This window comes from Orycteropus afer, unplaced genomic scaffold (genome assembly GCF_000298275.1).
Source record: "Orycteropus afer afer isolate SDZICR_OR568_19922 unplaced genomic scaffold, OryAfe1.0 scaffold00071, whole genome shotgun sequence".
NCBI classification, from domain to species: Eukaryota; Metazoa; Chordata; class Mammalia; order Tubulidentata; family Orycteropodidae; genus Orycteropus; species Orycteropus afer.
In genome coordinates this window covers 11,899,201-11,910,048 of record NW_006921658.1, presented here as the reverse complement: position 1 = coordinate 11,910,048, position 10,848 = coordinate 11,899,201, and positions in this window count along the sequence as shown.

Genomic DNA, 10,848 nt, shown 5'->3' with positions numbered 1-10,848 from the left:
TGGAAGCAAGAATGGCCAGACTTGGTCTCACCTATTTTGGTCATGTTGTAAGAAGGGACCATTCCCTGGAGAAGGATGTCATGCTTGGTAGGATGGAGGGTCGACAAAAGAGGGGGAGGCCTTCAACGGGATGGATTGATATGGTGGCTGCGATGATGGGCTCAAGTATAGCAGGGATTGTGGGGCTGGCACTGGATTGGGTAGTGTTTCATTCTGCTGTGCATGGGGTCGCTATGAGTCAGAAATGACTTGACGGCACTTAACAATAACAACAGTGCTCCTCATTCTTGGTTCTTCCAAATCATTTCAGTACAACAGGGCCTGTTGGGTCTAGAGTTGGGTCAACAAGGAAGTAGGCAAGAGTGCACCGTTGGAGAAACAGAGATGCTGTCCTACTTACAGAAATTCTTGGTATTTCTTTTTCTCTGATTTTAAACTTGAGATTGGTGATTTTAAATTTGCTTTTCTCTGCAGAATCTTTTTTTTTGTTTTCAAGAAATTTATGAGGAACTTTAATAGAGAAAAGAGATAAAAACCTAATTTTGTGAGTAGCTAGCATTTTGTAAATTTTAATTTTAATCTTGATTTTTTAGTAATACTTGCTTTTTATAAAGTTAATCAGTGAAACATATATTAATGTGTCAGTGGTTTCCATCATGCTAAAATTTATTATTTAACACAGCCAAGTATGCATATTAATTTTCTTAAACTTCTGTTTAAATTACAATTCTGTTCTGTAATGATATTCAAATCAAATTTTTGTAAAACCACTAAAGCCATCTGAAAAGTTCTTGTCTAGTTATTGGATCAAATTCATGCAAAAAATATTCAAGAATGAGAAAGAATTGTGTGCTCTCCTTTCTTGTCTACAAAAGGACAAATGCCTCTCATATCATGAACATTTTCCCCATCTTAATAGCAAATAAATACAGAGTAAAATTATTCTCATTATAAAAGGATTTCTCACATTACAAAAGAATCACATAACACATTTATGTTACATTTTTAACTGTGTTTATAAATCATTAGATACTCACCAAAGATTTACATATCAAATCTGCAATTATAAGACAAAAGTAACATTAGCTGGAATCACCAAATTGTGACTGTTATAGGAATTTTCTAAAAGGAAGTATCTTTTTAATTGTTTCACTTATTTTTGTCTGTTTTTGCTGACCTGCATTTAACTATGAAAGTTAGGGCATCTGTGGAAGAAAGAAGGGAGGCTTAGTTGTATGGTGGATAAAGCATTTGGCTGCTACCCAGAAGGTCAGCAGTTCAAGCCCATCAGCTGCTCCACAGAAGGAAAATGGAGTGGTCTACTTCCATGAAGATTTATAGCCTTGGAAGCCCAGTGGGGGTTGCTATGAGTTGGATTTGACTCGATGGCAATGAGTTTCATGGAAGAAAGACGACTTGGAATATCTTTGACCCAGTTTTAGTAAAACGAACTAGTAAAATGCAGCAAATTCTTGTCCAAAAGGAAAAGGGCATCTCCTTGAAATTAGCACCTGCTAGTTTCCAAAGTGCTATTCACAATTTCCATTTGCAATCTGACCTCCTAGGAAAAGAGGTCTTTATGTTTAATGCAAGCAAACCAGGCTTGGTTCACAGGCCTGGTCAACACCTGTGTCTCCGCTTTCATGCACTGTTTTAGATCTCCAATGTGAAGACAGGCCTGTGCAGTGTTTGAGAGAGTCAAAGCAGTCCTTTCACGGACTTTGGCCTCTTGTGAGTCTCACTCAATTGTACATTCTTGTTCACCTGGAGAAATCACGTGCTGTACCTAATTGGAAGCCAAATGATTTCTTTATGACCACATTTTTGCTTCTGATGATAAATATTTTTTAAACCACAAGTTCCTGTTAAGTACTTTGATGTGATTCCTAAATAAAAGTAATCTAAAAATGTAAAATTTAAAATATCTACAACTGAATCACATATTCAAAGTCAGGGTAAGTGTGTCCCTTATCCTTATGTGCACATAACCTTTTGCCTTTGGAGAATAATGTAACGGTTTGGGCTCTTTTCTTTTTTTAAGTTCTCTAAATAAGTTTTCTGCAAGGTGGGTGGTTTTAAACTCTCTCCCACATATGTTGTTACCTTACCAGAGAAAAAAAAGAAACCTCAGAATAACTTTCTGATTTCTGATACATAGTTTCTGACTGATGAACTTAGAGAAGAGAAGCAGATGTCTGAATGGGGTCATGCTGGGGTCTTTGTCATTGTGACCTTATAGACAGCTCAAGCAAGCTTTAACAAGGCCATTCAAGAAGCAGGAATTCATGAGTTTGAGACTAAGATCTAAAATGAGAATTTTCAAAGGGTGGGTAAAGGAGATGCAATATAAAGGCTGACATGGAGAAAATAGCTGCTCAGGACATGTCACCTGTGTTCCCCTAATCATTACCCCCACACCACTTAATCCTTGATATTTAATGACTCGATGTTAAAGGTGGCTAGAAAAGAATTCAAGGCCACACTGTAAAATTTTCCTTATGAGGTTTTTCCATGCTTGGCCTTCAGTTCTTCCATTTCTTTCATATCTGGCACAAATCCCTTTGTCTCCATTCAGCTCATCTTCAGGAATATAGTGCACCTCATCTGGCAGTAACTGAAGCAAAAGAGAAACGTTTCCCATTTGTTTCAGACCCAAGCCAGTATATTTTTAAAAAAACCTTAAAGGTACTCAAAGAAAATCTTTTTACTTGGAAATTTATATTATGGATATGCTGGCTAGAGTTTTCACTCATACACTGACTTCTTCCTATCCTTATATTTTGAAACCTCAGGTGTTCATAATGTTATGTCATGTGTAAAGGAGTGGCTGGTGGGTTTGAACTGCCAGCCTTCTGGTTAGCAATCAAATGCCTTAGGCACTATGCCACCAGAGCTCCCTTGGTTAGTATAGATCACATTAAAACTTTAAAAAAATCTGAGAAGTCCTCCACTAAAGAAACCTATTTAATTTTATGTAATTCAGTGTTCTCCAAATCTGTGTGAACAAAGAACCCATGTTGTTAGGTCAAGTGCTATTGAGTCGGTTTCAACTCACAGCGACCCTATCCATAACAGAATGAAACATTACCTGGTCTTGTGGCAGCCTCACAATTGTTACTACACCTGAGCCCATCATTGCAGCCACTGTGTCAATCCATCTCATTGAGGGTTCTCTCCTTTTTTTGCTGACCCTCCTTTACCAAGCAGGATATCCTTCTCCAGGGACTGGTCCCGTCTCACAACATGACCACAGTATTAGAGACAAAGTCTGGTCATTCTCACTTCTAAGGAGCATTCCAGATGTACTTCTACCAACAGATTTATTCATTCTTCTGGCAACTACAGTATATTCAATACTCTTTGCCAACGCAACAACTCAAATGCATAAATTCTTTTGTGGTCTTCTTTGTTCAAAAATCCTCACAACTGGACCAATAAGCAACATCATGATAAATGGAGAAAAGATTGAAGTTGTCAAGGATTTCATTTTACTTGGATCCACAATCAACACCCATGGAAGCAGCAGTCAAGAAATCAAATGAAGTATTGGACTGGGCAAACCTACTGCAAAAGATCTCTTTAAAGTGTTAAAGAGCAAGGATGTCACTTTTAAGATTAAGGTGCACATGACCCCAACTATGGCATTTTCAATAGCCTCAGATGTATGTGTAAGCTGGACAATTAATAAGAAAGACCACAGAAGAAGTGATGCAAAAGAGCCTATAAGAGTTAGCAAAACGATGTCTAAATCAATCAAATTAAGAGACTTTGTAAAATTTTCTCATTTGGACTTTTTTAGGGATTATTTTCCCATAACCCTAGCTCTTCAGTGATTAAGAAAAGCAATAGGGTCCTAGAAAGTAGCACAAACTCAAGAATATGAAGCCATAACTTCTATTCCTCTTTCTGCTACCCACTTGTTCCATTTTTCTCTCTCCTTTTCCATCATCTTTGCAGTTATCTATAACCAGTAGGATTACTTTGTAACTGTGGTTGCTAAAAATATTGAAAATTGTGGTTGCAAAAAATATTGAAAGCTCCATAGGAATGATAAATCAAAACAGACAAGTTCATGATCAGTATTACCAAGTCATCCTCCTTTTTCATTGTAACAATATAAAAAAAAAAAAAGTACTTTCCCAGTAAAATAGTCTACACATTCAGAAAGCGAGCATTTCTGATATTAGTACTATTGCTGTTCCTCTGATATAATATAGTTCTAAGATTCTGCAAGGATTCATTTCATTTAATCATTCACACATCTACATGTGTTTTGGGGAAGGGCAGTAGAGTGAGTTAAAACGAAGGAATTCTGTTTTAGAGCTTTCTGATTCAAAGGATGGCATAAACTAATTGGCTTGTGCATATAGGAAGATTCCAGGAAAATCATTACAAACTTTGATACCAAAAAAACAATCAGTTGCCCTCTAATTGATTTCAACTCATGGTGACCCCATGTGTTTCAGAATAGACCTATGTAGTAATTTCAAAATATGTACTTCACAACAGATAAAATTGCATATACTATGTGGCTACAAAAGAAAACTATCAAATTTTAAGTTATGTATTTTTTTTTAATTTGCTAAAACACAAGACCATTATCTAGGACTTACCCATATACATTACATTCTATGTACCACTGTAATCGGCATGAGACAGGTAGTAAAAAGAGACTGGGTCCATGAAACTTATGAATCACGATTGTGAAGAAAAGTCATAAAGCTTGAACACTTCCAGTGAAAACAACTCCCTCCAAGTGCAATAATTGTCCAACAAATGGCTTTAAAATAATCTAAAATTCTGGTGCCGTCGTGCTTAAGGCATTTGACTGCTAACCAGAAGGCTGGCGGTTCAAACCCACCAGCCACTCCTTAGAAGGAAGGTTGGGCAATCTACCTCCGTAATGATGCTGCCTCAGAAACCCAAGGAGAGGTCACTATGAGTCGGCTCTGACTCAGGGCAGTAAGTTTTTTGTTTGTTTGTTTGTTTGTGTGTTTTGGTTTAAACTCATTTTTAGATCTAGATACAAATCAGATTAAAAGATCTGCAGGGAGGTAAAGTAGTGTTTATCTTAGACTCTTTATTACTGTTTTGTTCATGTGAGGAGATCCTGGGTAACGCAAAGGTTTAGTGCACTTGGCTGCTAACAAAAACATCAGAGATTTGAGTCCACCCAAAGGCACCTCAGAAGAAAGGCCTGGTGACCTACTTCCAAAACATCAACAATTGAAAACTCTGTGGAGCACAGTTCTACTCTGACACACATGACATCACTATGAGTTGGAATCAACTCCGGGACAATTGGATTTTTCCTTATGTGAAAGTGGAAAGCAGAAACATATGTGTTGAAGCACAGTAAGAGAAGCTGGACCCAAAGACCTTCATGTCCCCATGCCACTGGAAATATAATCATAGAATGCCTTAAAAACTGAACAAAAATCCACACACAAAAAAAAACTCAACTTCTCATAACACCTGCAAGTTCTTCTTTTCCAACATTCATTATATATGCAATAACCTTTTCTTTGTCTGAATTGCCTGGTAGATGATAAATTCTTTAAGGGTGAAGAAAGGGTTGTTTTGTTTCCATGACTACTCCATGCAATATTTAGTAAGCATTATAAGCTAAATGATTTTTGTTTTCTAATTGAAGTGATATTGGAAAGTGTTTCATTGCTATCCACAAGGTTTCACTGGCCTATTCTTTGAGAAGTGAAAGACGCCTTCCTTCTTCTGAGTTTGTCTTCTGTTTCATTCTGTTGCACATAGGGTTGCTATGAGTCTGAGCTGACTCGATGGCACCTAACAACAACAAACGATGACAAAACTGAAGTGAGAGTAAACAGAGGATAAAAATATTTTAAAGAAGTGGCTTTCTTTTCTTGAAAGTAAAAAGGTTATGAGGGCAGGAAAAGGCAGAAAGAAATTCTAATACTATGACCACACATCACTGTTCTCTTTGATAACTAATAAATGTTCCATTTTAAATAGGCTAAAATCTAAAACGTATTTTATCAACAGAGATAAACTGCTTGCAAAATCTATTGTCAAAAGACAAACCATGATAGCAAAAATAGCTGTGAGATTATAATAAGGTCAGAGAACTTACATATCTTGAAGCTAATATAACGTGCTGTTTTCTTTGGTACTCAAAATCCATGCCCCACCTCCCCCAAGAAAAAAAATCCAGATAATTGGAACCTCTTACTGAAACTAAGATTTGGCATGTTACTAGATTTTAGCTAGGCTGAACCACTGCACTCAAAGAGGAAATTTCAAATGAATGTTGTGTTTTAACACAGTAATTAGGCCAGGAGGAAAAAAAAAAAAAAAAAGCATAAAGAGAAGAAAGGAATATAATAGACCAAATCTTCAAAACAGATGTAGAAATAAAAACCAAACATTGTTTCAGCATGTTAGTAACCAGCAGTATTGAAAGGGTTTCTTTATAAGGCCTCCACTCTCCTGTTCACTGTCCAGGTACTGCAGCAAGAAGAAACTCTTGAGTGCTTCTGAAAAAAAAATAAACCACTGTCCTCTAGCTAATTCCAACTCATAGTGACCCTATAGAACAGAGTAGAACTGCCCCATATGATTTTCAAGGCTGTAAATCTTTATGAAAGCAGACTGTCTCATCTTCGTCCTGTGGAGTCACTGCTGGGTTCAAACTACCCACCTTTTGGTTAGCAACTGCTAACCAAATGCTTTAACCACTGTGACACCAGACCTCCTTCTGAGTACATTAAGGACCCAGAAATGTAGTGTGCTGACTTTATTTCTTATAAGACAGGAAGGGAAATCTTTCAGAAAGAAAACTACATATGAGAGAAACAAAACCTAAGTTCAAACTTCTGAAATATTGTTGAATTATATTGCTTATTTTTTAAAAGTCAGTTTGAAGTGTCAAAAATTTAATGCTAAAAAATATAAAGAGTAAATATAGTTCAAAATACCTATGGAATTTTCTAAAATGTATTCATGTTGGATATATATTTTTATATGTGTGTTACCAATCCATCTATGAGAGAATATTACGAAAGTTTATTTCTTGATTTTCTTACATAAACACAAATACAAATTCTTGTGTTTTCTTTCTCCTCTGCAACAGATTAAGATAATCCTCCCAAAGCTTTGTGCAGTCTTCTTAGTGAACCTCTGTTCTGGGAGTTTTAAAACTGGTAAATAAATGTTCACAGTCACAAATTGCATAAGAAAGTGTTGTTGTTGTTGTTGTTATTTGCCATCGAGTCAGCCCCAACTCATAGCGACCCCTCCTTGGGTTTCCGAGGCAGTATCACTACGGAAGTAGGAATGCCCAACCTTCCTTCCGAGGAGTGGCTGGTGGGTTTGAACCGCCAGCCTTCTGGTTAGCAGTCAAGTGCCTTAATCTTGAGAAAGAAAAGACATTAGAGGAACGGGTTGATTTGCTTTCCATGGGGGTCAAAATCAGAAACCAATTCTCATACTAATATTTAAAACAGAAAAGAAGTCATGTAATTAATATGATTATATTTTCAGGAATCAAAAACAAGTTTCTCGAATTATATATGCTGTTCTTGCTAGGTGCCTTCCAGTCAGCTCTAACTCACAGCAATGCCATGTGTAACAGAGAACAATGTTGTTTGGTCTTGCTCCATCCTCACAATAATTGGTAAGTTTGGGCCCACTGTTGCAGCCTCTATGTGAATGCTTCTCACTGAGTGTTCTCCTCTTTTTCCCTCACCTCTACTTTAGTTATCTAATGCTGTTATAACAGAAATACCACAAAAGAAGGGCTTTAATAAACAGAAAGTTATTTTCTCACAGTTTAAGAAGTTAAAAGTCCAAATTCATGGTGCCAGGTCTAGGGGAAGGCTTTCCCTCTCTGTCAGCTCTGGAAGAAGATCCTTGTCTCCTTTCAACATCTGTGTGCCAAGCATTTCTTAGAGATCTCCATGTGGTTTAGCATTAATCTTCCCTTGGGTCTAGGAGGTTCTCAGCACAGGGATGCCAGGTCCAAAAGACACACTCTGTTCCCCAGTCTTCTTTCTTGGTGGTAGTAGGCTCCTTCCTCTATGGTGCTTCTCTTTCCTTTTATCTCTTGTTAGATAAAAAGTGATGCAGGCCACACTCCAGGGAAACTTTCCTTACTCAGGGCTGTAACCTGAGTAAGGGTGCTGCATCCTACCCTAATCTTGCCTCATTAACATAACAAACATAACCTAATCTTCATTAATGTAACCTAATCCTGCCTCATGAATGCAAAGAGGTCAGGATTTACAACACATCATAAGATGAGGAATAATTATATCAGATCAAAAAATGGAGAACAACCACATAGTACAGGGAATTGTAGCCTAGACAAGTTAACACATATTTGGGGGAAAAACAATTTAATCCATGACATCAAGTATGATATCCTTCCCAGGGCTTGGTCCCTCCTGATAACACGTCCAAAATAAGTGAGATGAATTCTCACCATCCTTGCTTCTAAGGAACATTCTCGTTGTATTTCTTCCAAGACAAGTTTGTTCATCTTTTTGGCAGCCCATAATATATTCAATATTCTTCACCAATATCATAATTCAAATACATCAACTCTTCTCTAGTCTCCCTTTTTCATTTAATTATATACACAAACCAAAAAACCAAACCCACTGCCAACAAGTCAATTCTGACTCATTGTGACCCCCACTGGGTTTCCAAGGTGATAAATCTCTACAGAAGTGGATTGCCCAATCTTACTTCCCAGAAGTGGCTGGTGTGTTTGAACCCCCCACCTTCTTATTAGCAGTCAGATGCCTTAGGCACTTTCTTTCTAAATATTAAATTCAAAAACAAACCAACAAAAAAATATTTGTTGAGAAAATTCAACTGATAATGTAGATGCTGTCAGAATGGAAAAAAAGGTTGGATATTGTGTAGCTAGCACCTAAGGCATTTGACTGCTACCTAAAAGGCTATTGGTTCAAACCCACCAGCCACTCCTGGGAGGGAAAATTGGGCAATCCACTTTTGTAGAGTTATCACCTCAGGAATCCAATGAGGGGTTGCTGTGAGTCAGAAAGGATTCAACAGCAGTGAATTTTTCAGTTTAGAGGTGGGGAAATGGGAATTGGGATAGGGAATGCCAGAGATACAGGTCAAAATGAAAAATAAAGGAATCTGTATGACATAAGCAGAACCTTAAGCTGTAAGAATATCATTATCTCAGCCATTTTGAAAGGGAATAATGTTAAATGGAAGGATTCTATTTTATTTATATGTGAGCAGGAATATTCACATGACAAGTGTATACTTTCATTTCTTCATAAATCTCCATTACCTTCCTTATTTTCTCTTTCACTTCAACAGCCTGAGTGTGATAATGAATTCACCAAAAGAAATTTCCAGTGACAGGAAAGGATAAATTTACAATTTTCCCTTGAGATATAAATTCAGTTTTCCTTAGCCCCTGAAGTTGCAGGTGCTTTCAATTTCTATGGAAACATTTTTGAGTGATTTGTCTACCACTGGCTGTTATAAATAAATTTTAGTTACTTCATTTTTCATAAAAGACCATGAATTAAAATCCCATTTTAATCATTAAGCCTCAGAACAAAAGGAACTCTTTTCAAATTACTACTGGGTTCTTCACCAGCACACTGCGTGTTTTCTTCATCAAGGTATTCCTGTGGTGCAAAAGTTCTACTTCTAACTTGTGTAGTGTATTCTTCCCCTTTCAGGATATATTTTATCTATGACTTCTACCTTATCCCAAAATATCCTTTCATTTGAGCATACTGGCTGATTTTTCAGCAAAATCTTTATCTTCACTCAACCAACAACAACAAAAGTCACTGTAGTTGCCACGTGTTGAACATTTTCAATTTCTACAATTTCCTCTCAATAAAATGCTGACCAGAATTCAGTTAATTCTGAATGTGTTCTCACTGACTCCTTACTTAGTGTTGGAATAATTTACCACTGATGTACTATTTCTTTTGATATGTATACATTCTAAGATCTTGCATTTTACCACTGCCAAATTAAATGCAGATGGTTTTAAAGCAGAAGCCACAATTAACCCTAGGTCTCTTTCCTGATCAGTACTCTTTATGTGACTTTCATTTCAAATTGTTGATTCCAGGAGTCTCTGGCCTCATCTTTATCAATTCTCTATACAAACTACTTTTCCCTCTCAAGGGGTGAAAGATTGAGATTATTGCAAAATGGTCCTCTTCTTGTATGTCATAATTGTTCTTTTGCATTTGTCATCGCTCAAATCATTATGTATCAAATACCCATCCCTCATATATCATGCAGACATCCTCAGCATGGGTGTAACTTTACTTCTCAAACACTTACTTAACTTCCTCCTTCCACCCACAAGTTTTCAACATTCATTGTATTTTTCCCATCTGTAGGTAAAATGTTGATTTGTTTTTCCTGATCTTCTATGTTAAAGTAGACCTAGATGTCCCTCATGTTCTCAACCTTCTCAGCTACAAAAACTTTAGAAAATCTGTGTCCACTGGTGAGACAAGGAGACTGTTCAGGGGAATGATAACTCCACTCTAAATGTCAAAATCTTCCATTAACCCATTGATGTGTGTTGAATGGAGTCCCCAAAAGATATGTCCCCATCCAAGAACCTTGAACTTGACGTTTTTTAGAGATAGGTCTTTGCAAATTTAATTTTATTAAGGATTTCAAAGTGAGATCATCCAGGATTATCCAGGTAAGCCTTTAAATCCAATGACAAATGGTGTCATTAGAAATGGAAAAGGAGAAGATGCAGAGAGAAGGTCATGTGAAGAACGAAGAGATTGAAATTATGTAGCTTCAAGCCAAACCAATTCCTGGAGCCACCAGAATCGGGAAGAAGCC